The sequence below is a fragment of the Apium graveolens genome, chromosome 4, assembly GCF_009905375.1.
Source record: "Apium graveolens cultivar Ventura chromosome 4, ASM990537v1, whole genome shotgun sequence".
Taxonomy (NCBI): domain Eukaryota; kingdom Viridiplantae; phylum Streptophyta; class Magnoliopsida; order Apiales; family Apiaceae; genus Apium; species Apium graveolens.
Genome location: NC_133650.1, coordinates 297,884,107 through 297,890,475, shown reverse-complemented (window position 1 = coordinate 297,890,475; position 6,369 = coordinate 297,884,107). Strand labels below are relative to the sequence as shown.

The window sequence follows — 6,369 nt, the reverse complement described above, 5'->3', positions numbered from 1 at the left end:
TACACCATATGATTCAAAAGTTGTCTTAGTCAAGAATAGTTCAGGAGTTCCTGTGTCTCAGTTAAGGTATTCTTAGATTATTGGGAGTTTGCAATATCTTGCTAATGTGACTAGGCCAGATATTTCTTATTCTGTGTCTAAGTTGGCTAGATATACAAGCTGTCCAAACAAGACCCATTGGGAGGCACTGGATAGAGTTCTTAGATATCAGAAGGGAACTATTTCCCTTGGCTTGCATTATCGGAGATTTCCGGGGTACTCGAGGGGTACAGTGATGCAAGTTGGATAGCTAAGAAATTTGGTTCCAATGGAGTGACTGGATATGTGTTTACCCTTGCGGGCGGAACAGTGTCCTGAAAGTCTTCTAGACAGACTTTGATTACTCGCTCTACTTTTGAGGCTGAGTTGTGTGCACTTGATGCCACGGGAACGGAGGCTGAATGGTTACATGGACTCATGAGTATGTTACCTGTAGTAAGCAAGTCGCTTCCTGCCATTTATGTTCATTGTGATAGCCGCACAACTATCGACAAAGTCAGAAGTGTAAAGTAAAATGCTAAAATAAAGAGACACATCCAAGTTAGACTAAATTCTATAAGGGGTCTTGTGTCTGATAGGATTATTGCTATAGAGTTCATAGGAACTCAGGATAATATAGCTAATCCGCTGACTAAAGGGATTGAGCATGTTATAGTCCTTAAGTTGAGGTTGGGGATGAGACTGGTAACCCATCATAATTCATCAACAGCGGGAACCCAATACACCTGAGAGGAGATCCCTCGAAGTGTATTCAATGTGGTAACAACAAGATGTAAGGATGAATTGGTAGTACCTCTACCATATATATTTAGATACTTATGTATCTGAGTCTATTCCCTATAAACCTTAAGAGGTACTTGAACTGCTAGTTAGCAAAAGTTATTTGAACTCTGAATGGGGTCAAGTCGTTTGACGAGATGATAGCAGTACATCTCAGGAGATGCCCAGCTAAGCGAATGTAATTGTGTGGTCGCAATTAGAGGAAAGGGTTATTCCTCGAAACATTCGGCGAACAGGATCGAGACATGACCATTAACATCTCAAAGCCGTAGATTGGCACCATAGCCTTTGACTTGTCGTCGTCTATGGAGTGTGGTTACACCCAACGGATAAAGATTCAAGGTGAAACATTCCATCTGTATCCGGTAGCCATCGAAGTAGAGGACTTAGGAGGGTTCAAACCCGGGAGGGTACCGACTCTGAAAAGCAAGTCATGATAAAAATCTGGTATACAATTTAATTATGGATTTGTGGGGGATTGTTAGAAAATGGAAAGTTTGAGGCATATTTTATATATGTTCTTGATATGATTTCCGGAAACTAACACTTGGAGGTTGTTCCTTGACATGAGAACTTAAACTTTCATATTTGGATCTAAGATATTTTCTTAGTGGAATCCATGAAGATATTGAGACAAAGTTGCTTGTTTGAAATGGGTTATGGAGATTTTGTCCCACATTGGTATTGTAAAAGAAAGATATTGAGTTTATATAGCATCTTGTGTTAGTGTTGTTTACAACTACTAGCATAAGTGTAATGCTTGTGTGGCCTAGTGCTAGTGGGAACTCTTATATTTTTCTTTTCTATTACAAGTTTAATTATTTATATTGATTATTTAATTATTAATATAAAATATATTGAGTAAGGATTATTTTAATCATACTCTAAATATATTTTGTAAAATTAATATTAATTAATCAGGATATAATATAAATAATAAGGAAAACCCATTTTGTTTACTTTTTCTGTTTTGTTACTTGGTGTACCACATCGAGTAAAATAGAAGAAGAGCAACTTGAGATGCCTATATATTGAGAGGTATACTTGAGATTAAAATGAGACAAGTCTCGGTGCCTCCCTCGCAAACATATATGAGTTGCATAGGTTTTTTGGGTAAACTGAGGTACGAGTCGCCTTTGATCATTGTTGGTTCTGTGGCCAGATTGATCTGTTGTTGTTTTATCCGGGAAGCGATATTGCTGCATTCCATCACAGCTTAAGTGGGGGGCAATAATCTCTTCAAGAACAGTCAAGTCCTCTTGAAGGGTTTGACGACTCAGCTGTTGTGTTCTTCTTCTTATCAGAATTTGGAAAGCGATAAGAGATAAGTTTTCTTTACTTTCTTTGTCAATTACAGTCTTTATAGTTTGTTATTGCCTTCGTGATTGCCTTCGTGTTTTTTTTCGTTAGTTGGTTATTTGTCATGTTCTTGTTATTATATATATAACTGCCCATTGTTGCTGTGTAGTTAGAATTATACCCAACAGTAGCGCACACGTTTCCTCGAGCCTATATAATATCGTATCAGGCTTAAGATTATTCATTCATTTGATATACAACACACAGCCGCCTCCTAAACACAAGCCCTACCTACCCTCTCTTTGTTCCGGTGATAATTTCTTACTCCGCTATAGTTCGCCAAAAGTGTTGTTCGTGTAAGACTATCTCCAACCCAACTTCAAATTTGTACTTTAACACCATTTTAGTGTAAAATTCTTTTCCAACCCAACTCTAAATCTTACACAATTTTGGTGTTGCACCAAAAATTACACCAAATTTGGTGTCACACCAAATTTTTTAAAGTTTTATTTAATGCCAACATTACCCTTGTTCTCGTTATCTAAAACAAAATTATTTCTTTTGTATCATACTAACTTTCCTACTTTTATACTTAATTACGTATTCTAGTAATAATATAATTTATATAGTATAAAAATGGTGTAAGATTTAGTTTATATTAGGTTGGAGATGAATATGAAAATAGTGTAACTTTTACACCATTTTGGTGTAAATTTCACACCAAAATAGTGTAATACATCGGAGATGCTCTAACATCACCGTTTTCTTGTTTTATCCTGGGAGGTTAACAACCCGCACATATGCTGAGGTCCGTAATAGCTTTAAGGAGACAGTTGTAAGACTGAACTTGAAATTTTTTTCGTGATATCATTTTTATGGATTGCTGTTATTCGCACACACTTATTATATATATATATTAATCGCAGATTGTGGTTACGAGCAGAAGCTCAGCCTTGTTAAAACTTAAAACGGATAACCCAGTGGTACAATAATCAAAATTAATGGACAGATAAAAAAATATAAAAGAAATGATAAGAGGGGAAAAAGCATAGACATTTTCGGTCTTTTTAATAGTTTGGGGTTAAAATATCCATAACATGAAGGCTGAAACTGGATTGCTGAAAAAAACTAAAATGAAACAAGAAAGCCTTTCCAATGTGTATGATTTGTCATCCTCTTGTAAACCGCATCCCCAAGAGTCGAGTCTGATCATCATCTCGATCTTTCTTGTTGTTCCTAATTTGTAGTGACAGGTGCCTTCTGAAAAGCAGGCTTCATAATAATCAATATGAGCCTTCATGCATTTTCCCAGAGCAACTCCCGCATCTAAACAGAGCCCATTCTCCACCCACATCCTATTCTTGTTAGCATCTTCAACACATCTTTCCATGAACGATTTCAAGATTTTGTCCGGATTTTCGAGATATTCTGCATCTGGCTAAAGAGTTATTTATACAATCAAGTGTATCCACCCAAGGAAGACATATTCAGGCCCTTGTACAAATCAGCCATATGTACTTCTGTTGCTCTGCAGAAGCTACTTCTAATGTATGATTGCACTACTGATAATTATCTTTTTGTTAACTACCAATCAAAAATTATGTGAATCTACATCAAATTTTAAAATTAAAACATGTAATGTTTATACATTTGATTTAATTTTGAGGTTGAGGGTATAGCACTGATACAGAAATACAGGTACAGCAATCTTCTATTATGATACAGAGGTCGTGCATTCAAAGAGGTCGTGCATTCAAATTCGCAATCCACCATAAATCTTGCTATGAAAACTACATAAATAACTTGTCAAAAAGAAAGTAGAGGTTAGCAAAGCAAAACATAGATGTTATGCTGCTGCAGAAAGCTTCTAACATAACTGAGAAAAATACGATCTTGATTTATCATATATGTTGAATCAAAGATTTAGTTAATCTACAAGTTCATTAAATTTGCAGTTTTACTCCGAGATAGAATTAATCCCCTACCATAGCAATAAAACCTATGCCTTATATGATTCCTTTATCCCTTATATGATTGTTTTAGCTTCAAGATACGATTCATTTGCATAGAAGTAGAGCAATCAGTAGGACTACTATGAATGTCGTTAGTATATCCAGAAAAATATTAACTAGTTGAAAAGAATCTACTAACTTTTACATGAGATGAGCATCAAGTAAGAAAAAACCTCTCCGATGTCTATGATCTATAGTCCTATTTTAATGCTTGGACATCCTCGTTGCCTTTCTCTTTCTTCAATTCTCTAGTTCTCTGCCTCAGCACCTAAAACAGGCCTATAGTATTCTATATGAGAAACACTTACGCAGGACATTATTATCCCTGCTCTTATCAGCATGATTACATCTTTCCCAAGCAACACAACTGTTTCATATAGAACTCTTCATGATCATCTTCTTTCTCCAATTCTATAAGTATATATATGTAAAGTAGCTTCCAAGGAGCAACAGAGTACATATGGTAAAACTTTTAGTATTCTATAAGTTTATAAAAGTTGCAATTTTACTCTGAGATAGAATTACTACTACCACGAGAAAATATAAAAAACATCTGCCTTGTATGATTCTTTTAGCCTTTAGATGATTAGATTTAGGTTCACGATACGATTCATCTTGCAAAAAACTAGAGCAATCTGTAGGGCTACTATGAATATCGTTAGCATATTCTGAAATATCCAAACTAGTTAAAAATAATATATCCATGACATGAAGGCTTAAACTATCCATAAGACCATAACTATCCCTAGCATATTCTTACTAAGTTCCCTTAAAGTATCCATAACATGAGGCTTAAAATATCCATAACATGAAGGTATAAACTGGATTGTATAAGAAAAAACTAAAACGAACATCAAGTTAAAAAACCTCTTCAACGTCTATGATTTGACATCCTCTTGTTTTTCCAATTCCTCTTGTTTTTGTTTTTCCAATTCCTCGTAATAATGACTATGAGCCTCCACACATTCTCCCAGAGCAACCACCGACCCTAAACAGAACCCTTTCACCCTCCACTTCTCATTCTTGCTAGCATATTGAGCACAATTCTCCAATGCAACAAATTTGTCTTTGCACGGACCTGCTTCTTTCACGCACATTGGAAACGAAAAATCGTCGTCTTTGTCTTTCTCTTGCTCTCGTACATTAGAACCCTTTGGGGTTTTTTCTCTAACTTTATCAGCCTTATCTCTCATAGAATCCCATTCTGATTCGTCAACATTTCGAAACTTCCATGATGATTCACCTTGAATAGCACTAGTAGTGGAAATCGTGATGCCCATCTTATCTAGGGTTTGTTCTGACAAACAAGCAACAGACTTCAACTCAAAAACTTAAAATTCTAAAAACAAACTAATCTATCGATATTAATAAAACAGAGTTTAAAACAAGGGCCATAAAAACAGGGTAATATGCACAAATTGTATAAAACAGGCCACACATATTCATCATACATACAAAGAAAAAAAACCTCCAAAATTAACAAATTATAACCCCCAATAATTAAACAAGTTGAAAAAAACGAACAAAAGATATAGGGTTTTGTAAACCCCCATAAATCATTATAACAAATTAAAAAACCCCATACCTTTATTCTGATTATATGTAATAACGCCACTTTCCTCCGATCCCTTTTTATACTTGTTTGTTTTCTTGGAAAACAAGATACTGCTTTGTTTTTAACCAGGGAAGAACATAATATCGAAAACAAATTGAATTGTACCCAAACCGATAAATATTGATGAGAGTTGAATAAAATCGGGTTAAATTAAAAATCAAAAACATAATTTTAAAGTGGTGTTTAAACAATATTTATATTTTATAATTTGATGTATTGATATATTATTTGTTTCGAAACAAACAGATTGCGTTTTGAAAATTTTAATTAGCTAAGATCATGATAATCGTGAATAATGTAAACTCAAAGTTAAGTTAATTAATATAAATAAATAGATTTTTTATTAATTGATTAACATTATTTTAGCCACTATAATGGATACTGCAAACAGAAGTAATAATGGTAACTAACATGTAATCTACGATATGCCCGGCACGGAATATATAACTAGTTAGTACTATTTCCGTCACAACGGATTCAATACGCGCACTATTTGCACGCATTTCTAGGTTTTTATAAAATAAAGTGTCGTAATGTTTTTTGTAATTTTTTTTTTAATAAAAAATTAATTTTAAAAAAATATTATGAAACTATATTTTAAATTAACATTGAAAAGCGTGTTAA

At 34.2% G+C, this 6,369-nt stretch overlaps 1 long non-coding RNA gene across 1 annotated transcript; it reads right to left on the bottom strand.

The window, feature by feature from the left end:
• Positions 1-3,274: 3,274 nt before the first annotated feature.
• Positions 3,275-5,858, bottom strand: LOC141717240 (uncharacterized). Its single transcript, XR_012573563.1, has 2 exons — positions 5,716-5,858; positions 3,275-5,427 (listed from the first exon to the last, which is right to left on the bottom strand). It is a non-coding gene; the product is annotated as an uncharacterized LOC141717240 (long non-coding RNA).
• Positions 5,859-6,369: the final 511 nt, after the last annotated feature.